The sequence below is a fragment of the Macaca thibetana genome, chromosome 1, assembly GCF_024542745.1.
Source record: "Macaca thibetana thibetana isolate TM-01 chromosome 1, ASM2454274v1, whole genome shotgun sequence".
NCBI lineage: Eukaryota > Metazoa > Chordata > Mammalia > Primates > Cercopithecidae > Macaca > Macaca thibetana.
The window spans coordinates 20,045,154-20,070,313 of record NC_065578.1 but is presented as its reverse complement, the minus strand read 5'-3'; the positions used below and the strand labels follow the sequence as shown (position 1 = coordinate 20,070,313).

The window sequence follows — 25,160 nt, the reverse complement described above, 5'->3', positions numbered from 1 at the left end:
CCAGCACTTTGAGAGGTCGAGACCATCCTGGCTAACACGGTGAAACCCTGTCTCTACTAAAAAATACAAAAAACCAGCCGGGTGAGGTGGCGGGCACCTGTAGTCCCAGCTACTCGGGAGGCTGAGGCAGGAGAATGGCGTCAACCTGGGAGGCGGAGCTTGCAGTGAGCTGAGATCCGGCTACTGCACTCCAGCCCGGGCGACAAAGTGAGACTCCGTCTCAAAAAAAAAAAAAAAAAAAAAAAAAAAAAAAAAAAAAAAAGTACAGTGCTACTCTTCTCCCTTCATTAAAAAAAATTACATGACTCTTTTTTTTGATACAGGGTCTCACTTTGTCAGCCGGGCTGGAGTACAGTGGCTCAATCATAGCTCACTGCAGCTTCGACTCCTGGGCTCAAGCCATTCTCCTACCTCAGCCTCCTTAGTAGCTGAGACTACAGGTGCACGCCACCATGCTCAGCTTATATGGCTATCCTTAAAAATTAAAAAAACATTACTTAGGCCAGGCCAAGGAGGGAAGATTACTTGAGCCTGGGACACGGAGATTGCAATGAGCCAAGATTGCACCATTGCACTCCACCCTGGGTGACAGAGCGAGACTCTGTCTCAAAACAAGCATTACTTATGATAACATATAGTTGGCTTATTATTATCCTAGAATAAGTTAATATTTAATTTTTTCTTAGTTTTAACTTCTAATTTGGCAAATATAAGTGGAAGTAACCTGTTTAAGCAAAAGCTGTTTATGTTGCTTGATAATTTTTAGATGTAAAGGGATTCTAAGACCATAAAGTTTAGATACACTGAATTAGGCCACTCCCAACAATTAAAGCTGTTGTTGCTTAGACTTGATTATTTTAATGAGGCAGTTAAATAAAGAGAGAAATAAACTTTTTCTGTTGTAACTTATTTAGTTGCTGTAATTATTAGGGATTATATCAAGCATATCACATACATTATTTAATTTTCACTGCAACTATATGAAGTGTAAGGGCTATTAATCTTGCTGTTTACATATAGGAAAATTGGGGCTCAGAAAATAATGTGTCTCCACCACAAGTAGTAAGTGGTGGAGTCAGAATATGAATTAGGAACTTGACACCAGAGTTCACGTTTGTAATCACATAACGTGTTTGCCATAATGGCCTGCTTTTATTTTAGATTTAATGTCATTGTTAGCAAATGTATCTAAGATGACATCTACTTAAAATATTACCATAATTCTGTGAGACATCTGCTATCATTTATGAGGAAACTGAGGTTCGGGGAGATGAAGTGACTTTCCCATTTTAGAAAGTACAGGGATCAAGATTCAAAGTAAGATCATCTTTTTTCTTTTTTTTTATTTTTGAGACTGAGTCTCTTGCTGTCCCCTAGGCTGGAGAGCAGTGGCGCCATCTTGGCTCACTGCAACCTGCACCTCCAGGTTTCAAGCGATTCTCCTGCCTCAGCCTCCTAAGTAGCTGGGACTAACGGCATGCACCACCACGCCCGACTAATTTTTATTTTTGGGACAGAGTTTCACTCTTGTTGCCCAGGCTGGAGTGCAATGGCGCGATCTTGGCTCACCACAACCTCTTCCTTTTGGGTTCAAACGATTCTCCTCCCTCAGCCTCCTGAGTAGCTGGGATTATAGGCATGCGCCATCACGCCCAGCTAATTTTGTATTTTTAGAAGAGACGGGGTTTCTCTATGTTGGTCAGGCTGGTCTCTAACTCCCGACCTTAGGTGATCCACCTGCCTTGGCCTCCCAAAGTGCTGGGATTACAGGCGTGAGCCACCGTGCCCAGCCAGTAAGACCTTATTTTTTCTGCAAGTGAACACTTTTCATTTTATCTGCTCTCTCCCAAGTAACATGAGTGGATGGGGAAAAATGGAGGAGTCAGCACTTACTTCTCTACCCATTTTTTCCCCTGCCCCTTTTTCTGCATGCGTTGGGTATCTCCCCTGAACATGGGTCATTTGAGTGGTTGTTACCTCTCTTAGCTGACTGATCTGTGATGACTGTAGCTGGATAGGCTGGCTAGAAGAGAGGCAGGATTTCGATTTAGTACTTTGATTTGATGTTTGAGGCAATGTTTATACTCTTGTGGGAGATGCTGGTTTGGCGCTGGTGGCATGTCGTTTTTTTCCAGTCTTCACATAAGAAAATGATCCTTTTGGTCATTCAGACCAAGACTTGTTAATAATCCCTGCCTTCAAATCTTTTACCAGTATAGAAAAAGGGCAGGTAGCTTTGGGTTCAAATCAGCTTTGGAACTAATTTGCTTCTGTGGATTCTTCAACCATTCATCCTTCAGAAAGCGTATGTGTTCTAAAAATTAGCTAGGCGTGGTGGCGGGTGCCTGTAATCTTAACACTTTGGGAGGCTGAGGTGACTGGATCATCTGAGGTTAGGAGTTCGAGATCAGCCTGACCAACATGGAAAACCCTGTCTGTACTAAAAATACAAAAATTAGCTGGGCGTGGTGGTGCGTGCCTATAATCCCAGCTGCTTGGGAGGCTGAGGCAGGAGAATTCCTTGAAGCCGGGAGGCAGAGGTTGCAGTGAGTTTGAGATCATGCCATTGCACTCCAGCCTGGGAGACAAGAGCAAGACTGTGTCAAAAAAAAAAAAAAAAAAGTCTGTGTTCTAGTTGGAGAAAAGATGTTAACATAAGAAATAACAACATCATTTACTGAACACCTGTTATGTACTACGTTTTTTATAAGGATTATTTCATTTAATCCCTACAACATTCTTTGTACAGCATTTCATTATTTCATGTTTCCTTTTACAAATAAATAGATAACTGAGGCTAAGTGAAAGGAAGCCCATGTGATCTTTCTTTAAATTCTTTTAGAGACAGTGTCTTGGTCTGTCACCCAGGCTGGAATGCAGTGTCACCATCATAGGTCACTACAGCCTCAAACCCCCAGGCTCAAGTGATTGATTCTCTTGCCTCACCCTTCTGACTAGTTAGGACTACAAGTGCATATCACTATGCCCAGCTAAATTTTGTATTTTTGGTAGAGATGAGGTTTTGCCATGTTGGCCAGTCTGGTCTGGAACTCCTGACCTCAAATGATCCACCTGCCTCGACCTCCCCAAGTGCTGGGATTCCAGGCGTGAGCCACCCTGCTTGGCAGAGACTGGCATTTTGATTAATTAATTAATTTATTTTGAGACGGAGTCTTGCTCTGTCGCTGAGACAGGAGTGTAGTGGCGTGATCTCGGCTCACTGCAACCTGTGCCTCCTGGGTTCAAACAATTCTCCTGCCTCAGCCTACAGAGTAGCTGGGATTACAGGTGTGCGCCACCATGCCCAGCTAATTTTTTTGTATTTTTAGTAGAGACAAGGTTTCGCCATATTGACCAGGGTGGTCTCGAACTCCTGACCTTGTGATCCACCTGCCTAGGCCTCCCAAAGTGCTGGGATTACAGGGGTGAGCAACCATACCCTGCAGGGACTGGTAGTTTTTATTTAGGGAAGGTTTCATGGTGTGGAGTATAAAAATAGGTTTAGTTGGAGGGATCCCATGTATGGTGGTAATTGAATCACAGGGTCTGTACTTGGAGGTAAAAAATAACATTTGATGTTCATTGATGACTATAATGTTCATGAAGATTGGTCTGATAATATTGTGCTGTATGAATTTAAGTGGAAGAGATTCCAGTCAGGAAAGTCCAAGCAGCTACTGCAGATAGAGAGGCGACAAGAGAAGAAATAAATATCTGAGTTGTAGTGGTGGCCATGGGCTTGGGAAATGGAAGATGAGGGTGGCTTTTAGAAAAATTTTACAAGAGGTATAGAGAGGAAATTGAATGAATTTGAGGGCTAAAATTGTATACTAGCAATTAGCTTGCATATTAGTTAATAATTGGACTGTTGTATTAGGTAATTTTAAGAACTATACAATTGATAAACCAACCGTATGTTAACATTTTTTATTTTAGAAAATAGTCATATATATTTTTTTAATTTAGGGAAAAATGGTATTGTTTTACAGTGTTTGCAAACCTCATTAATATCTTGTGTAATAGAAGACTGGCTGAATTCTTACATGTAGCACAAAGACCAATTTTACCCAGTAGGATTTTTTTTCTTGAATTTTAAAAAAATGTAGTATAGCTCATTAATGTATTATATAACATTTTGGCTTTTGGATAGAATCATTATATTATATTGATCTCTGCAGAGATTGGTAAGAATGTGACTGATTTGGCCTTGGAACAAAGTTGGACACTGAGTAATGGGAGAGTGGTTGGGATATTTTATACACAGTGGTGTGCTGGTGTGAGGGATGGTTAATTATGAAGCTGCATAGGGTCAAAATTACTTTTGAAAACCTTTTTAAAGTGGTCATATCAGATATACTGTACTGTGTTTCAGTATGTCCAGCACAGTCAGTTTTTCTTTCAGTTTATATTTCCTCCCTGTCTGAGCACAGGATAATTCACTGTTACTTAGAGGTCAGATTGTATAGCAAATTATGTGCTTGACATTAGAATCACACTTAGGATCTTGAGAACTAAAGAAATTAGTTGGTTTAGATCTAAGTCTCATGCGGACTCTGGAGCTCCTTGAGTGGAATGACAGGAGTCAGCATTGTTCACATTTCTCTGCATCTCTCTTCTCCTCTACCTTTCCCATGGCATGGTTGAGTTTGTTCAAGTGTAGGAATTGTGCAGGATTGATGGGACTCTTATCTATACAAATACATAATCCATACACATGCATGTTGTATTTTATGTATGTATATATATAATCAGAAACTAGACGACCCTATTAATTTCTGTGGCTTCAATTCTAAAAGGAATGTTTCTTTAAATGTTATAGAAACAGGAGTTAAATTTGAATTAAAAATAATTTGTTACATTTGCATAGCCTCACTATCTTGAACCTACTTCCTTCTGTCAAGTAAGTTGAGCAGTAACTATTACGGTATCAATGATATCATTTAACTATTATATCAGTGTACACACGTTACACTTTTTTTTTTTTTTTGAGATGGAGTCTTGCTCTGTCGCCCAGGTTGGAGTGCAGTGGCACGATTTCGGCTCGCTGCAAGCTCTGTCTTCTGGGTTCACACCTTTCTCCTGCTTCAGCCTCCTGAGCAGCTGGGACTACAGGCGCCCGTCACCACGCTCGGCTAATTTTTTGTATTTTTAGTAGAGACTGTGCTAGCCAGGATGGTCTCGATCTCCTGACCTTGTGATCTGCCCACCTCAGCCTCCCAAAGTGCTGGGATTACAGGCGTGAGCCACCGCGCCCAGCCAATTTAGTGATTTTTAAATCACATATTAAAAACATAGTATTTGTAGGTTTTTGGTAGACAATGAAAAAGTCAAACATGACAAAAGAGTGTATACATTGAAAAGTAAATCTCCTAATATTCAATTCCCTAACTCCCTTTCTTAGGGCAGCCACTGTTGTCATTTTATTTTCTTTTTTTTTTGAGACAGTGTCTTGCTCTGTTGCCTAGGCTGGAGTGCAGTGGAGTGATCTTGGCTCACTATAACCTCTGCCTCCCGGGTTCAAGCGATTCTCGTTTCTCAGCCTCCTGAGTTGCTGGGATTACAGGCTTGTGCCACCACATCTTGCTAATTTTTGTATCTTTAGTAGAGATGAGGTTTTGCCTTGTTGGTCAGGCTGGTCTTAAACTCCTGGCCTCAAGTGATCCTCCTGCCTCGGCCTCCCAAAGTGCTGGGATTACAGGCATCAGTCACTGCACCAGGCCTGTTGTCAGTTTCTTATGTGCTCTTTCAGAGGTGTTTTGTGCATATGCATGCATAGAGTAAAGCTTTTAAACATTTAACATTCGCAGAGCCGTCAAATATATTAAATATTTCTAGGTACCAAGCAATTGTAGAAAATTTTCCCAGTCCTTAAAAAAAACAGTAGTAAATTTTAATGGAGAACCAGGTTATAGATTTTAATCCTGATTTTATGGTTTCTATCCTGTGTAACCTAGGGCAAGCTGAATTTCAACTTTTGCCTTTATATAATTAACATTTATTAGGCTTATAATGTATTTAGAATTCTATGCAACTTTAGTGGTTTCTTTTTAATAGAGAAACCATATGTAATTTTGTTATAGGCAGTAGATCTTGAGAATCTAGATTGCCTACTTAAGCATTTTCACAAGATTTTTATGTTCAATTAGCAAAGCTAGAAAGTATACAGCATCCTATTGGACTCAGTTATCAGCTTAGAGGGAAGCCTCTACCTTAGCCTGACTTGAACATGTAATGGTCTGAATGGGATATTTACAGTGAAAAATGACCAGAATGGGATACTGAGAGGGAGACGTGAATCAGTGGGGTAGAAGAGGAGCAGCGTTCTTGATTAAATGTTCACATTCTGGTGGCATTGTTTTATTTGAAGCATTATATAATTTTAGAATTTTTATATACCTATCAATGCTTGAATATTTTATATACCAAAGTATATTAGAACTGATGATAAGTTTCTTCTTATTAAAATATCACTTGATTGGCTGGGCACAGTGACTCATGCCTGTAATCCCAGCACTTTCGGAGGCTGAGGTGGGTGGATCATCTGGGGTCAGGAGTTCGAGACCAGCCTCGGCAACATGGTGAAACCTCGTCTCTACTAAAAATACAAAAATTAGCCAGGCATGGTGGCGGACGCCTGCAATCCCAGCTACTCAGGAGGCTTAGGTAGAATTCTTGAACCCAGGAGGGGGAGGTTGCTGTGAGCCAAGATCATGCCGTTTGCACTCCAGCCTGGGCGACGAGCAAAACTCTGCCTCTAAATAAATAAATAAATAAATAAATAAAATATCACTTGATCTTTTTTGTTTTGTTTTAAGATGGAGTCTCGCTCTATTACCCAGTCTGGAGTGCAGTGATGCAATATCGGCTCACTGCAACCTCCGCTTCCTGGGATCAAGCTATTCTCCTGCCTCAGCCTCCCGAGTAGCTAGGACTACAGGCACGTGCCACCACGCCTGGCTAATTTTTTTGTATTTCTAATAGAGACAGGATTTTACCATGTTGGCCAGGCAGGTCTCGAACTCCTAACTTCAGGCTAACCGCTCGCCTCTGCCTCCCAAAGTGCTGGGATTACAGGCATGAGCCACTGCGCTCAGCCCTTTTTCTAAATATTTATGTTTCTGATTTTTACCACTCACATTTATTTTAAAGTCACTTTATAAATTGGCTATCTTTGAGAAATGGCATTTGATTATTCAAAACTTTATTTTTTGGTAGACTCTTAAATTTGGACTTATGATACTGGATAAGTAGTGATTACATTGTGCTGAAATTTATGGAAGAAAGTCACTTTGAGTATACCCCTTCTACATAAGAACATAGAATGTGCTGAAAAGCTTTCTATTTGAGAATATTTTTATTATAACATGCTTTCCTTTAGGCATTTTATTTTAAATGAAATGCTGCTGAATGCTATAAGAAAGAAAACATCTTTGTGGGAATTCGGTCTAGAATGAGAAAGTAAAATATTGCCTGTAGAATTTTTATACCTCAGAAAAACCAAATAAAGTAACATTGACTTCACATGGGTATCCATCTTAAGAAATTATATTTAGAGTTTTGATAGTTTGTAGGATGTTTTTTCTCAGTAAGGGCATTTTAATTGAATTTAGGAAGTAAATTATAAATGATGTAAAAGTTTGTATTCTTCTTGTTCATGTTATAACCAAAAGCTAAAGATAATGTAGTTCACTTTTGTGCTTAGTGGTCAGACATTTTATTTTGTTTATTCATTGCTGCTCACTAGAGGGCCTGCTGTCTTAAGCAGCTCTGAGTGGGGTGAGACTGGCTTATAGAATGGTTTTCAACTCTTACTGGTTGTGAATTTACAAATACAGGTAGTGATGAAAAGTGTTTCCAGTGTACTTTGATATTGTTAAGAATGATGACTCCAGGATGAAGGAAGAGAATTATATTTTCTGAGTGGTGGTAGCTAATATTTTATGTTGCTGTTGATATTCATCAGATCATTCTTCTTTAATGGGAAAAATAGACTTAATTAAAAAGTGTAAGTGGAGGCCTTTGGAGAAAAGTCTTGCTAATAAAAGGAGTAATGATTTTTTTCATAATTTTCCTTGATAGCTGGCATGGTGAGAACAAGTATATTCAATAAACTAGATCTTTGGAATGTGACACCTGGGTGATTAATTTGGCTAATGACACTAGTCGTTTAGATGTAAGTCATTTAGATGTAAGTAAGAAAAGCAGTTTTCTCTCTGACCCTTCTGTGAAAACTACTTTGAGCAGAGAACTGTTATTATTCTGTAGTATTCCCACCTTGGGAATAGCTGTTAAATCAGAATTAACAGCTTTCATGGCAGAGAGACATTCTTTCAGGAAGTGAATAAATGCACATAAAAGTTCACCATGCAAAGTAGCAAAAGTGGATCAATATCTTTCAGAATTTTGTCAAATGTGTAGCAGATTGCATTCTTTTTGGCTTCTGTTTTGTATGTCATGATATGTGTATATATCTGTCTATCTCACATGCTCCCAAGGACCTACTTTTCCTTATAATATATTTTATTGTAGCTTTTCTAAGCTCTAAAGAATGAAGTTAGGAGATCTGTTGGTGTTCTTAGATAATTAGGAATCTGGGAGAGATGTCTTAAAGGCGGTGTCACCTGGATAGTCTGCAGAAAGGAAAACTCATGATCTTTATGGAAGAGTTATTTATAATAATGAAGTATTGCTTATGTGCTAAGCCCATCCTAAGCCTTATTTTGCTAATTCTTTCCAGCAGTCTCACAGAGTATTGATGAGGAAACTGAAGTTTGGAGAGATCACATCATTTTCCCAAGATAATCTAACTGGCAAACAAATCTAGGATTCAAATTTTCGTTTTTTCCAGCTTCAAAGTCCATGCTGTCATAGAGTGCTACTTGTTTGTTAGTACTCAGGAATGTGCAACACATTCTAAAAGCAACAGAAATTGTTCATTTTGTCCTGAAATGTATCTTGTGTTTACATTCAGTGACAGATTAACTTTATAGCCCATGTAATTAAATTTTCATTATCTTATTTAACAAGAGCCTGAAAGTTCCTTTTCTGAACGTATTTTCTTGAAAGATAAATTATCTAAGATTAGTTCAAAGTACAGTCTTAGGTGAACTACTTGTATGTGTGTTTTATGTTCTTCATAGTTTAACAGAGAAAGTCAAGTGTTTTAGCATAGATTGGATGCAGACATTAAGGAGGAAACAAAAGCGTGTATTAGTTGCAATGGTTGAATAATACAGTATTTTGAAAAAATTACTCTGGGTCTGGGCGCAGTGACTCACGCCTATAATCCTAGCACTTTGGGAGGCTGAGGTGGGTGGATGACTTGAGGTCAGGAGTTTGAAACCAGCCTGGCCAACATGGTGAAACCCTGTCTTTACTAAAAATACAAAAAAAAAAAGGCTAGGCGTGGTGGCTCATGCCTGTTATCCCAGCACTTTGAGAGGCTGAGGTGGGTGGATCACCTGAGGTCAGGAGTTTGAGACCAGTCTGACCAATATGGTGAAACTTCATCTCTACTGAAAATACAAAAATTAGGCCAGGCGTGGTGGCTCATGCCTGTAATCCTTGCACTTTGGGAGGCCAAGGTGGGCGAATTGCCTGAGCTCAGGAGTTCAAGACCAGCCTGGGCAACATGGTGAAACCCCGTCTCTACTGAAATACAAAAAATTAGCTGGGCGTGGCGGTATGCTCCTGTAATCCCAGCTACTCAGGAGGCTGAGACAGGAGAATCACTTTAACCTGGAGGGTGGAGGTTGCAGTGAGCTGCGATTACGCCACTGTACTCCAGCCTGGGTGACAGAGCAGGACCCCGTCTCAAAAAAAAAAAAAAAGAAAAAGAAAAAGAAAAAGTTGCTCTGAAACCTGTGCTGAATTACAGCATTTAGGTGTTGAAATAAGGGCTCCCTGTAGAATATTGGTTAGATTTGAATATGAATTTACTTGCCTTGTCATCAAATTATCCTTCTGAGAAATTAAAAAAATATAGAAATTATCCTTATGATTGTGCACCTTTATATTTCACTTTACTTTAAAGTTTCTACTTTAAAATTTGTTGGTCGGGCATGGTGGCTCATGCCTATAATCCTAGCAGTTTGAGAGGCTGAGACAGGTGGATCACTTGAGGTCAGGAGTTTGAGACCAGCCTGGCCAACATGGTGCAAAGTTTCCATCTCTACCCAAAATACAAAATTTAGCTGGGTGTGGTGGCATGCACCTGTAATCCCAGCTACTTGGGTGGCTGCAGGAGAATCGCTTGAACCTAGAAGGGGGATGTTGCGGTGAGCCGAGATCATGCCACTGCACTGCAGCCTGGATGTCGGAGTGAGATGCTATCTCAAAAAAATAAAAATAAAAAATTTATTTATTTATTTATTTATTTTTTATGAAGTGTATTTTTTTTCTGTTGAAATGGGCCATACACTTCATTTCAGTGTTGTGTTAGTCCTCAAAAATTGGTATTAATTCCTAGAGGAACTGCAACATTCAAATACTTCTTCTGTTCCTTGCATTAAAAATTGGGAATTACGCAAATGATACTGCGGCCACCAGGAAACTATGAACCAAATTAATGGCCCAAGTTTTGCAATATTGTGGGAATTTATAGACTGCTAGTCTATGTCTTATTATTTACTTTCATTTAAATATTCTTCTTCTTGTTGTTTCTTTTATACTTATTTTAATTTTATAGAGACGAAGTCTTGCAATGTTGCCCGGGCTCGTCTGGAACTCCTGGGCTTAAGCGATCCTTCTGCTTCAGTCTTCCAAAGTGTTAGGATTACAGCATGAGCCACCATGTCTAGTCCCATTTAAATATTCTATTATATATGTTTTTTGTAAGCTATCTCAGATCCATTGTGGAATAAAGCAAGACATAAAATAGGGGAAAAATAAACATCATGACCAGGGCTGAAACAAAGTAAGGGTATAAAACCCTTGTAGTTTTTTCCTTGAGACAGTCTTGCTCAGTTGCCCAGGCTGGAGTGCAGTGCTATGATCTCAGCTCATTGCAACCTCTGTCTCCCAGGTTCAAGCGATTCTTGTGCATCAGCCTACCGAGCAGCTGAGATTACAGACGGGCACCACCATGCCCAGTTAATTTTTGTATTTTTAGTAGAGATGGCGTTTCTTCATGTTTGCCAAACTGGTCTCAAACTCCTTGCCTCATGTGATCCACCCGCCTTGGCCTCCCAAAATGCTGGGATTACAGGCATTGAGCCACCACACCTGGCCCCTTGTAGGTTTTTTCTTTTCTTTTTTTTTTTTGAGACGGAGTCTTACTCTGTCGCCCAGTCTGAAGTGTATTGGCACGATCTCAGCTCACTGCGACCTCCATCTCCCGGGTTGAAGTGATTCTCCTGCCTCAGCCTCACGAGTAGCTGGGATTACAGGCGTGTGCCACCACACTCAGCTAATTTTTGTATTTTAGTAGAGACGGGGTTTTGCCATGTTGGCCAGGCTGGTCTCGAACACCTGACCTCAGGTAATCTGCCCGCCTTGGCCTCCCAAAGTGTTGGGATTACAGGCGTCAGCCACCACACCTGGCCCCTTGTAGTTTTAGAAGATAAAACATTTATTTCTTTAACATCTTTTTGCATTTATATTAGTACTTTTATATTTAAGCCTTCATATTCAGAAATTAATAATGAAATGAAATACGTTACTAAACTTTAAAACAGTGTCCTACACTGGAAGGATGTAATACAGTAAAATTGACAACCCGTTTTGTCAACATTCCCCTCCTTTCTCCATTGTCTAATAATCTAATGATGAGTGAAAAGACAATAGTAGAAGTGGTTATACATATTTATATATATTACATATAAACATGTACAATAGTTTATATGTAACATAGGGAATTGATTTCTGAATAATAGGGTTGATTGTACATCTATTTTATATACCTAGCTTATTTTAGACCTTCCTCATGGATATTACTTAAGAGATGGTTTCTTAGCAAGTGGTCAGATTTTCTTTGTTTATTCTTTCAAAGATTGTATTTTTTCTTTGTTTGAGACAGGGCCTTGCTATGTGCAGTGGTTGGAGTGCCCAGGCTGGAATGTAGTGGTGTGATCTCAACACTGCGTCCTCTGCCTCCCAGTGTTAAGCGATCCTCCCACTTCAATCTTCCGAGTAGCTGGGACTGCAGGAGTGTGCCACTGTGCCTGGCTAATTTTTTTTATTATTTGTAGAGATGAGTTCTCCTTGTGTTGCCCAGGCTGGCCTTAAATTCCTGGGCTCGAGCAGTCCTCCTGCCTTGGCCTCCCAAAGTTCTGGGATTGCAGGCATGAGCCAATCTGGCCAAAAAAGAATTGTAACTTGTGTGACCTGGGCATGGTGGCGCGTGTCTGTAGTCCCAGCTACTCAGGAGGCTGAAGCAGGAGAATTGCTTGAGTCGGGGCAGTTGAGGCTGCAGTGAGCCATGATTGTACCACTTCACTCCAGCCTGGGTGACAGCATGAGATCCTGTTTCAAACAAGAAGAAAAACAAACCAAATAACTTGTATGAATAGATGTAATGCTCACACTAATAGTATCACTTGTTTCATTAATAAAACTTTATACATTTGACAAACCTATTAAGATTGTAGCTATCTTGTGGAGACCCCTGCTCTGGAACCTCAGAACTCATCTCTTAGCCAATAAAACTTGTGACTGTAAATGCTAAGCCATTTTTAAAAATTGGATAGTTTGCAGGTCGGGCGCAGTGGCTCATTCCTGTAATCCCAGCACTTTGGGAATCTGAGGCAGGCAGATCACTTGAGGTCAGGAGTTTGAGACCAGCCTGGCCAACATGTCCAGTCTCTACTAAAAATACAAAAAAATTAGCCGGACATGGTGGTACACACCTGTAGTCCCAGTTATTAAGGAGGCAGAGGCAGGAGAATTGCTTGAATTAAGAGGCAGAGGTTGCAGCGAGCCAAGATGGTGCCATTGCATTCCAGTCTGGGCAACAGAGTAAGACTCCATCTCAATAAGTAAATAATAAAATAATAAATTGGATAGTTTTCTTTTTTTTTTTTTTTTTTTTGAGACAGAGTTTCGCTCTGTCGCCCAGGCTGGAGTGCAGTGGCCGGATCTCAGCTCACTGCAAGCTCCGCCTCCCAGGTTTACGCCATTCTCCTGCCTCAGCCTCCCGAGTAGCTGGGACTGCAGGTGCCCGTCACCTCGCCCGGCTAGTTTTTTGTATTTTTTAGTAGAGACGGGGTTTCACCGTGTTAGCCAGGATGGTCTCGATCTCCTGACCTCGTGATCCGCCCGTCTCGGCCTCCCAAAGTGCTGGGATTACAGGCTTGAGCCACCGCGCCCGGCCAAAAAAAAATTGGATAGTTTTCTAAATAACCACCATGATAGTAACATTTATTGAACTTTCGTATCTGCCAGACACTGTTAGATACTCTGAATGTATTATTTCAGTTCCAAGAGAGAGTTTGCATTTTCCCATACTTTGTTTTGAATGCTGAAAAAAATTTTAGCAATATGTTGTATAGAGTACAGTAGCCCATATGGTGTGAAACTTGATTCTCTGGTTTCCTGTAGGGCTGGTAGGTAAGTTGCCCTTGTCCTGATGTGTCAACAATAGAATGTAAAGTGTGAAGAGTATTTTGAATACAATAGTTCCTTCTGTGAATGGTGGTGTCCTAACATCTGTTTGTTTTCCTCCGACCTCAGTTGCCACTTCTCTGCAAGTTGCTTTACTAATTCCTCCTTTGTCTTATTGTCAGGTCCTTTACCTCTTCCTTTTTTTTTTAAAAAAATTTTTTATTTTGGCATTAAATGCCATTTTTATGTTCATTACTTTCAAATTTGTATCTTTGGATCAGAGTTTTAGCCTGAATTGCATATTCATATATTCACTTTGTGTATTTACATCTCCTCCTGGATTTTTCATAGGCATTTCAGAATTTATATGCTCAAAATAGAACTTTTGATTTCCTTTATACTTCTATTTCAACCTGTTCCTTTCCAGTTTTGGCAACTAGTACTGCTGTCTGCTTAACTACTCAAGATAAACTATCTGTAAACTATTCTTGATTATTCCTTTCCTTCATGCCTCTTATGCAATAGCTAATCCCCTTGGTTTTACTATTTAAACTAGTCCTTTTCTCCTCATTCATTTCTGTTTTCCTACTGTCTTCTAGGCCACTACCTTTTATTTGGACAACTGCTATAATCTCCCAGCTTCTTTTCTTTCCTCTCCTACCCTTCTCCGTTTTTTTTTTTTTTTTTATAAACAATGAATGGTCTTTAACAGTACTATTATGGATCTCCTCTGTTTAAATTCTCCCATTGTCGCCTGTTAATCTTAAAAGAATTCATATTGCTTACCAGGCCCTACAAGCCTCTCAGTGATGTAGCTCCGGCTTAAATTTCCAAACTCTAATTATTACTCTCTGCATAGCTCCCTTGATCCTTAACAAAAAAAAAAAAAAAAAAAAAGAGAGACAGGGTTTTGCTGTCATTCAGGCTGGAGTGCAGTGGCACATTCATAGCTTACTGTAACCTTGAACTCCTTGGCTCAAGCGACCCTCCTGCCTCAGCTTCCTGAGTAGCTAGGACTACAGGCACATGCCACCATGCCCACGTAATTTTTTATTTGTATTTTTGTAGGGATGAGTTCTTGCCAAGTTGCCCAGGCTGGCCTCGAACTCCTGGCTTCAACTGATCCTCCTACCATGACCTTCCAAAGTGCTGGGATTATAGGAGTGAGTCTCTGTGCCCGACCACTCTTATCCTTGATCACAGCCCTTTTCCACCTAAAACCTGTACGCCAGATGCCTACCTTCCTGGAATGCTCTTTCCCTTTCTCTTCATAGGATGGGCTGATTTGTATTATTCAGATTTCAATTCAGAAATTACTTCTACTTTATCTGGAATACTATTGCCTTCCTCTCATGTCATTTAACAAAATTTTCTTCATACCATTTTCACTATTTTTTATGTATTTTATTTAATCTTAAAAAACATTTTAGGTTCAGGGGTATATATGCAGGTTTGTTTATATAGGTAAATTGCATGTCATGGTGGGGGTTTGGTGTACAGATTTTTTTTTTTTTTTTAAAGACAGAGTTTCTCCCGTTGCCCAGGCTGGAGTGCAATGGTGCAATCTCCGCTCACTGCAACCTCGGCCTCCTGGGTTCAAGTGATTCTCCTGCCTCAGCCTCCTGAGTAGCTGGGATGACAGGCTTGCGCCACCACCTTTGGCTAATTTTTGTATTTTTTTTTTTTTTTTTTTTAGTAGGGATGGGGTTTCACCATGTTGGCCAGGCTGGTCTCGAACTCCTGACCTCAGATGATCCACCTGCCTTGGCCTCCCAAAGTGCTGGGATTACAGGTGTGAGCCAACGCGCCTGGCCTGTACACATTATTTTATCACCCAGGTAATAAGCATAGTACTTGGATAGGTAGTTTTTCGATCCTCACTCTCCATTCACACTTCACCCTCAGGTAGGCCCTGGTGTCTGTTGTTCCCTTATTTGTGTTAATGTGTACTCAAATTTTAGCTCCCACTTGTGAGAACATGCAGTATTTGGTTTTCCGTTCCTTCATTAGTTGTCTTAGGATGACTTCCAGCTCCATCCGTGTTCCTGCAAGGGACATGATCTCATTTTTTTTTAATGGGCATATAGTATTTCATGGTGTATATACTACATTTTCTTTAGTCTACCACTGAAGGGCATTTAGGTTGGTTGTATGTCTTTGCTGTTGTGAGTAGTGCTATGACAAACATACCTGTGCATGTGTCTTTATAGTAGAACGATTTATATTCCTTTGGGTATATACCCAATAATGGGATTACTGGGTCAAATGGTTTAAGTTCTTTGAGAAATTGCTAAACTGCTTTCCACAATGACTGAAGTAATTTACATTTCCACAGTAACAGTATGTAAGTATTCCCTTTGCTCCACAACCTAGTCAGCCTCTGTTAGTTTTTGACTTTTTAGTAATGGCCATCGTGACTGGTGTAAGGTAGTATCTCATTGTGGTTTTGATTTGCATTTCTTTAATGATAGTTATGTGGAGCATTTTTTCATATGCTTGTTGGCTATGTATATGTCTTCTTTAGAAAAGTGTTCATGTTCTTTGCCCACTTTATAATTTTTACTATTTTAATTTTCTCATTTGTTTACTGACTTATGGTCTGTTTGCTCCCAATAGAATGTAAGTGCCACAAGTTGTTTGGTTTACTATTTTGTAGCTACTAATAAAATATTTGTTGAGGATGGTTGAATGAAGAAGGATGTTACTAGTGCTTTCAAGAAGACTTTTTTTTTTTTTTTTTTTTTTTTTTGAGACGGAGTCTCGCTCTGTCGCCCAGGCTGGAGTGCAGTGGCGTGATCTCGGCTCACTGCAAACTCTGCCTCCTGGGTTCACGCCATTCTCCTGCCTCAACCTCCTGAGTAGCTGGGACTACAGGTGCCTGCCACCAAGCCCGGCTCATGCTTTGTATTTTTTTATTTTTAGTAGAGACGGAGTTTCACTGTGTTAGCCAGGATGATCTCGATCTCCTAACCTCGTGATCCGCCCGCCTTGGCCTCCCAATAGTGCTGGGATTACAGGCGTGAGCCACCAAGAAGGCTTAAGCATTTGTCTTTCTAGTACCACTTTCCTGGTCATGATCATATCATATTACTTCTAGTTTGAGGGCCAGGAAGGGGAATTAACAGATTGAATATCATGTACCAGGCATTGTGCAGAGTATTTCATGTAGTGATTTAGTTAATACTCAGAGCAATTTATGACTGTTTTTACTATCACCATTTTATAATTGAGGAGCTAATGCTTCGAGGTTAACTATGATTGCCCAGTTTACTAAGGGATAAAGTTAGAAATGGAACCCAAGATTGTCTGACTCCAAAACACCTGCAGCATGAAATGGTAAGGAATTCTGTGGACAAAGTGCTATACGAACACAGAATTTTGGTCACTTAAAAAAGCAGAGATGGATCTTTTCTTTTTCTTTTTTTTTTTTTTCCTGAGACAGAGTCTTGCTCTGTCACCCAGGTTGGAGTGCAGTGGTGTGATCTTGGCTCACTGCAACCGCTGCCTCCCAGGTTTAAGCAATTCTCGTGCCTCAGCCTCCCAAGTAGCTGGGACTACAGACGCACATCACCACACCTGGCTGATTTTTTTATTTTTTGTAGAGATGAGGTTTCACCATGTTAGCCAGACTGGTCTCGAACTCCTGGCCTCAGATGATCCATCCACCTTGGTCTCCCAAAGTTCTGGGATTGCAGGCATGAGCCAGCGTGCCTGGCCTGGATCTTGTTTCTTCATTCATTTTTCCTCTTTCATTCTTCCACTGCTGTAAGTTTATCCTCATAGTCACCATTTACCCATTCATCTCCAGATAAAATGAATCACACTCAATATTCTCTAGGGCATTATTTATAATTTTTTTATATATATATATATTTTACAGTTCTCTTAAAACAGGATTTATAAAAGTTAAGTGATACGGGGTAGGGAGGATTTAGCATTCCTTTTTGGTTGCCTCCTTGCCTCCTTGCTGTGTAAATAGTGAACTTTTGGTGTAGGGGACTGGGTAGATAATAATAGTCAAGAGTATGGAAGAGGGACAGGGAAAGTGACTAGAAAGTGATATAGGAGTAGAGTTTAGCTGACCATATGAACTGGGTTGCTGGACTGCAATTTTCAGTCTGTTATTATAGTACATTAAATCAAACAAATCACACCAATGCCTATCTTAAAAGCATTAAGGAGCTTTAGTGAGACGTTGTGCTACGAGGAGATCCATGTGTTTTTACAAATATTATCAATTAAAAAAATACATCCAAATATTTCCCCTTTATTATAGTAACTTTGTCAGAATTAAAGCATATTTGGTTTCAATATAAATTTTTAGTACTAGTGAAGGTGGTTGAATAGGAAAGAGAATTGAAATGGAATGTATTTGTGATCCTGTTCCTTTTACTATGGATGGATACATCATTTTTTTCTCTTGACATCTATTATTTTAATTTTTAAGTAATTACTTGAGGTTATAGAATAAAATTACTTAAGAATTTACTGCCATTATTACTGAATTAACATTTCAGTGGACTATTGGCATATCAGAAATTGCTTTAATTATTGATGACTACGAAGAATATCTGGAGAGGAGGAAAATTAGGAGGATGGGGTGGAAGAGATGCCAAGAGTCAAGGCGGTGGGAGGGTGTCAATTAATAAATAAATTGCTCTAATTATTAAGAACCTAGTCCTGAGTTTAAGTCATGTATACTCTGTTTCAAATAATACCATCAAATTTTTATTAATGATGATTTTAAGAATGTCTCTTTAGCACTGTCCATTTATTAACATAGCACTATATCATGGATTAATTTAATTAATGTTTGGTAACTTACAGTTTTTGTTATCAAATGTATTATATAACCATAGCATTTATAATCTGAACTGTTTTATTAGGTAAAAATCAGGGTTTGCAATCTGTGGCCCACTGGCTGGCTACCTGTTTTTATAAATAATTTTTGTATTTTTAGTGGAGACAGGGTTTCACCATGATGGCCAGGCTGGTCTCAAACTCCTAATCTCAGGTGATCAACCCGCCTTGGCCTCCCAAAATGGTGGGATTACAAGCATGAGCCACCATGCCCAGTCAGAAATACCTCCATTTTTAAAACTATTTCCTTTTTGGTGTTTTCTTTTTTCCTCAGATAGCTTACCATATAAAACTAGCAACATTCTTTAGTTGCATTCTAGGCCTGAGAATTCACAGCATCTTAATTGGGCTTTGGCACGTATTTCATAAATCTTCTCAAGCTTATTCCATTTTTAATTTGTAATTTATGATTTCATTTATAAGTTTTTTGTATATAACTTACAACTTTAGCAGATGGCCAGTCTCTCAAGTGTGATGAAAAGAAAGTTTTTTGTTACCGGTTATACTCTGAAGGTCTGGATGTACTTTATTGTAGCTCCCTGCCTGTGTGTGCAGAATACAAGTTATTTGATTCCAGAAAGTATTTATGATACGTTCTTGGACAATATAATGATTTAATAAATACAATAATAACATAAAGGTGAAATTTGTAGCTGTTTCATCAGTTTCACTCACAGTGGTATTGATTACATTGATTTAAAGTTGGAGGAATGTCTGTTGGAATGAGTCCCTCCCTGCCTCCCTCCCTCCGTTTCTTCCTTCCTTGCTCTGTTTTTTTGAGACCCTGTTGCCCAGGCTAGAGTGTAGTGGTGCGATCTTGGCTTACAGCAACCTCTGCCTCCCGGGTTCGAGCGATTCTACCACCTCCGCCTCCCGAGTAGCTTGGAATTACTAGTGTCCACCACCACGCCTGGCTAACTTTTGTATTTTTTGGCAGACACAGAGTTTTGCCATGTTGGCCAGGCTGGTCTCGAACTCCTGACCTCAAGTGATCCGCCCGCCTCAGCCTCCCAAAGTGCTGAGTTTACTGATGTGAGCCACCGTGCCCGGCCCTATTGCATATTTTATCCTGCAGTGATTTAAATTAAGATTAAATTCTTGACCAGGCACGGTGGCTCATGCCTGTAATCCCAGCACTTTGGGAGGATGTTTTTCTCTGATAATTAACCATGATTTTTCACTTCATGAAGTTATTTTTACCGTTAAACTTTGATCTCTTTTATCTGAAAATAACGTTGACTTATTTCTAGGCACCGTAACTAAATCTCTCCTTAGGTATGTTGACAGTCTTCATCCACTGATTTAGTACAAGTGTGCTTTGACTTGGGTTTATTGGCTGTGGAGAAGGATCTTTTCTTGATATTAGTGAAGAGAGAATTTTGTTAGGAGTAGTGTCAAAAAGCAGGTTGGGCGGGTTTCCATCTTGTGAGGTCATTAAGCAAGATTTCAGGAGTGTGGATACTAGATTGCTTTTTTCCTGTCCTTGAAAAAGGACGTAGTTTGTCGCACAAGCCCAGCTGTTTTCCTGTGTGGTGCCTGTTTATTCCTGTTGCATAACAATTCTCTTTGTTTGTGTAGGTTCGCAGGATGAGCCATACTCCTTTTTTTTTTTTTTTTTTTTTTTTTTTTTTTTTAATTTGTAAGAGATGGGATCTCCCTGGAGAGCAGCTTGGGATAATCATAGTGCATTTCAGCCTTGAACTTCATGGACTCAAGGAGTCCTCCTGCCTCAGACTCCTGAGTAGTTGGGACTATAGGCATGTGAAACTGTGCTTGGCAAGCCATACTTTTTTAAAGTCTGTTGAACCAGATCATGAAGATGAAACATTTTGAGTTTATGACTTCTTTCTGCAGTATTCTGGATTCTGGGGTGAGAGTGGTAGAACAGATAAGATGCTTGTCTCACCATGGAGTTCTAATATTTGTAAATTACATGCAATAATATTTACTTTTTTTGGTAACAGCATTATTGAGATATAATTCACACACCATAAAATTCACCCAATTAAAATGTAAAAATGTACAGTTAACTGTATTAAATTATACTTAATATCCAGAGTTGTGCATCCATCACCACAGTTTGAGAATGTTGTTTATCTCAAAAGGAAACCCAGGATCCTTTAGCAGTCACCCTCCTTCCTCCCACCTCTCCCTTCAGCTTAGGCAACCACTAACCTACTTTCTATCTCTATGGATTTACCTATTCTGGACATTTCATAGAAGCAGAATCCCACGATATTACAGTCTTTGGTGATTGGCTTCTTTCACTTACCATATGTTTTCAAGGTTTATCCGTAATATACATGTATCAGCACTTTCTTTTTATTGCCAGATAAAATCCCATTGTATTGATATGCCACAATTTGTCCATCTAACAGTTGATGGACATTTATCCCCACTTTTTTGCTATTATATATAATGCTGATGTGAACATTCATGTACCAGTTTTACATGGACATGCTTTTTATTTTTCTGTTGAATACGTGCCTAAGAGTGAAATTACTGAACCCTATGGTGACTCTATTGCTTAACCTTTTGAGGAACTGACTATTCATTTATTTTAGATACATAGTTTATAAGTTCTGAAAAATGAATGGTTTTTGTAACCTACTACATAGAAGACACAGAAAACTTCCATTTACCCTGTTACATTCCTTTGACAAAGTCCGTTTGTGGATAAACTCTGCCTCCAACCTCTAGCCCCTGGCAAGCACTGATCTGTTTTCCATTTCTACAGTTTTGTGTTAAGTAGAATATTACATAAATGGACTTACAGTCTTTTGGAGTCTAGCTTCTCCACCACTTGCACTCCCTCAGGGACAGGGTCTCAGTCTGTTGCCCAGGCAGGAGTGCAGTGAGTCTAGGTTCTTTTACTTAAAATGATTAGCATTTGAGATCCATTCATGTCTTTGTGTCTATTAATAGTTAATTCCTTTTAAATGCCTACTAGTAATCAATTATATGGATGTGCCATAGTTTGTATATTGGCCAGAAGATATTTGACTAATTTCCAGTTTTTTTGAACATTATGAATGAAACTACTACAAGCATTTGTGTTCAGGGTTTTGTGTGAATTTAAGTTGTCATTTATCTTGGGTAAATACCTACGGGTGGGATTGCTGAGTCATATGGTTAGTGTATGTTTAACTTTCATAAGAAACTGCCAAACTGCTTTCCAAAGTGACTATACCATTTTGCACTCTACCAACAATGTGTGAGACTTCCAAATTGCTCCTCATCCTTGTCAGCACTTAATGATGTTTCATTAAGGAAATAAAGACCTTTTGTGTCTTTATTTGCGACGTGTATATTTTCTTTGATTAGGTGTCATTCATTTAAGACTTTTCCCTATTTGAGGCCAGGCACTGTGGGTCATGCCTATAATCCTAGCACTTTGGAAGGCTAAGGCCAGGAGCATTGCTTGAACTCAGGAGTTTAGGACCAGCTTGGGCAACAGCGCGAGACTTCATCTTTACAAAAAATGAAAAAATTAGCTGGGCATGGTGGCACATACCAGTTACAGGTTGAGCTGGGAGGATTGCTTAAGCTGTAGTGAACCATGATCCTGCAACTGCACTCCAGCGTGGGGCGACAGAGCAAGACCCTGTCTCTCAAAACAGCAACCACAGCAAACTTTTGTCCATTTGAAAAATATTAGGTTGTTTGTTGTCTTGTTATTGAGTGTTTAGTTTCTTTCTTCTTTCTTTCTTTTTTTTTTTTTTTTTTTTGGAGACAGTGCCTCACTCTGGTTGCCCAGGCTGGAGTACAGTGGCTCTATCCCAGCTCACTGCAATCTCCACCTCCTGGGCTCAGGTGATTCTCCCACCTCAACTTCCCAAGTTGTAGGGATTACAGGCTCCGACATGCCTGCCTAGTTTTTTGTGTTTTTAGTAGAGATGCGGTTTTGCCATCTTGCCCAGGCTAGTCCTGAACTCCTGGATTCAAGCAGTTCACCCACCACAGCCTCCCAAAGTGTTGGGATTACCAGCATGAGCCACTGTGCCCAGCCTAGTTTCTTCATGTATTTTTGATATAAATCCTTTATCTTATTTACGTAAGTTTTACAAGTATTTACCACAGTCTGTATCTTGTCCCTTTGTTCTTATAACAATGTCTTTCACAGTGGAAATGTTTTTAGTTTTGATGATGTTCAGTTTATCAATTTTCTTCTTTTTAAAAAATATTTTGAGGCCGGGCGCAGTGGCTCAAGCCTGTAATCCCAGCACTTTGGGAGGCCGAGACAGGCGGATCACGAGGTCAGGAGATCGAGACCATCCTGGCTAACATGGTGAAACCCCCGTCTCTACTAAAAAAAATACAAAATAAACTAGCCGGGCGAGGTGGCAGGTACCTGTAGTCCCAGCTACTCCGGAGGCTGAGGCAGGAGAATGGCGTGAACCCGGGAGGCGGAACTTGCCGGAGTGAGCCGAGATCCAGCCATTGCACTCCAGCCTGGGTGACAGAGCGAGACTCCGCCCCCCCAAAACAAACAAACAAACAAAAAAGTAAATAAAAAATATTTTGTAGAGACAAGGCTTTGCTTGCTATGTTGCCCAAGCTGGTCTCAAACTCCTGGACTCAAGTGATCCTCCCACCTCGTCCTCCCAAAGTGCTTGGATTACAGGCATGAGCCACTGTGCCTGGTCCTATCAATTTTTTTTTTTTAAATAGATCATGCTTTTGATGTATTATCTAGGAACTCTTGGCCTAATCCAAGATAACAGTTGTTTCCTCTTACTGTTTCTTCTAAAAGATTCATAGTTTTCTGTTTTACACTAGATGCACACATTTTGAATTAATTTTTGTACAAAGGGTGCGGTATTGGTAAAGAGCGTCATTGTTTTGCATATGGTTTTTCAGTTGTTCCAGCACCATTTGTTGAAAAGACTATTTCTCTACTTAATTGCCTTTGTACCTTTGTGAAAAATCGATTCACCACATTTGTGTGGGCCTTCTTAAGGGTTTTACATTCTGTTTATTGATTTGTTTGCATGTCCTTTTGCCAGTACCACACTATCTTGGTTTTCAAGTGTTAATTTTAAGGTTTGGATGTTTATCTAAAGCCCCCTTCCTTTTGGTTTTTCAAAGTTAAAAACTTCAGTTTCATATCATAAAAAACAGCCATTTTATTTTACCTGAGGTAACATATAGCAATACCTCAAATTCATGAGTTTTTCCTTTCTTCCTATCTGAATTGAGAACCACGGTTTGGAATACTGAGGTAGGGGATATGTGAAGTTGAGGATGATGTGGATGACTGCTTGTCCTTTTTCCTAGGGATACATACTGAAAGTGGTTGCATTGCGTACAAGTCTGATCGTTAGCTGCATCATCTTAGCACAAAGCACCTTTTTCCATGAAAAGAGTCTCACTTCTTTTACTCCAGGAAGGAAATACAAAATCGGAAAGATTGTGTATCCTTGATAGAATCTGCACGCTATTTGTACAGAATAGTAAAGCCAAACTTAGAAGAATCTCCTCTGCCTATTCCATAGTCATGGTTCTTTTATCTATTTATTTTAAAAGTTTGTTTTTTATTGTGGTAAAATATACATAACACAGTATTTACCATTTTAATCATTTTTCAGTGTACAGTTCTGTCGCATTAAGTAAATTCACATCGTGCAGCCATAACCACCATTCATGTTCAAGATTAATCGTGTTTTTTTTTTTTTTTTTTTTTTTTTTTTTTTTGAGACGGAGTCTCGCTTTGTCGCCCAGACTGGAGTGCAGTGGCCGGATCTCGGCTCACTGCAAGCTCCGCCTCCTGGGTTTATGCCATTCTCCTGCCTCAGCCTCCTGAGTAGCTGGGACTACAGGCACCCGTCACCTCGCCCCGCTAGTTTTTTTGTATTTTTTAGTAGAAACAGGGTTTCACCATGTTAGCCAGGCTGGTCTCGATCTCCTGACCTCGTGATCCGCCCGTCTCGGCCTCCCAAAGTGCTGGGATTACAGGCTTGAGCCACCGTGCCTGGCCAATCATGATTATTTTTTAACGTAAGTTCCATCACTGAAAGTTTTAGCACATTAAAGTTACATTCACTTTTTGAAATTACATATTAACAGTGCTCTAGCATTTCAGGTCAATGACAAGGCCTTAACATTTTTGTAAATCTTATAGTTACACCTATAAAAACTTTCAGCCAGTAGTATAACTTCCAGCAAACTTTGATTTTTATCATATGCGAGTAGCATTCAGTTATTCTTTAAAATATAGCTTTTTAAAGTCTGCCAAATGTATGTAGCTCACCTATTATTATCCACATCTATGTCCAGAGAAATTTGGTGAATCAGCATGTTTTATTTTGATTATTATCAAGGCCATTTGAGTGGTTCAGATGTAGGTCCAACTGGAATTGTTAACTTCAACTTGTTTTTGTTACTGATACTTCTTCAAGGTGGGCAATTAAAAAATTGTATAAATTTGTGGGGGACAAGTGTAATTTTGTTCAATGGATATATTGCTGTAGTGGTGAAGTCAGGGTTTTCAATGTGTCCATCACCTGAAAAACGTATGTTGTACCCATTAAGTAATTTCTCATCAACCCCCTACTCCCTTGTGAGTCTTTGTTTTCTGACATTCCACACTCTACCTCCATGTGTATACATTATTTAAATCTCATTAGTAAATGAGAACATGTATTTGTCTTTCTGAGTTGTTTCACATAAGATAATGGCTTCCAGTTCCATCTACGTTGCTGCAAAAGACATGACTTCATTTTTTATGGTTGAATAGTATTCCATTGTGTCTATATACCACA

The 25,160-nt window shown here is 39.6% G+C and overlaps 1 protein-coding gene across 21 annotated transcripts in view; it reads left to right on the top strand.

Annotated features, from left to right (window-relative positions):
- The window catches only part of EIF4G3 (eukaryotic translation initiation factor 4 gamma 3), a 374,608-nt gene that overhangs the window by 66,599 nt on the left and 282,849 nt on the right, over positions 1-25,160 (top strand). The window contains exon 1 of one of the 21 annotated variants that reach the window (XM_050789765.1): positions 22,811-23,813. The exons of 19 other annotated variants lie outside the window; for them this stretch is intronic. The gene's annotated coding sequence lies outside the window, so the exon portion shown is untranslated. Of the gene's footprint in view, positions 1-22,810; positions 23,814-25,160 lie in introns of those variants that run through there. One more of the 21 variants, XM_050789768.1, reaches the window with a different exon arrangement.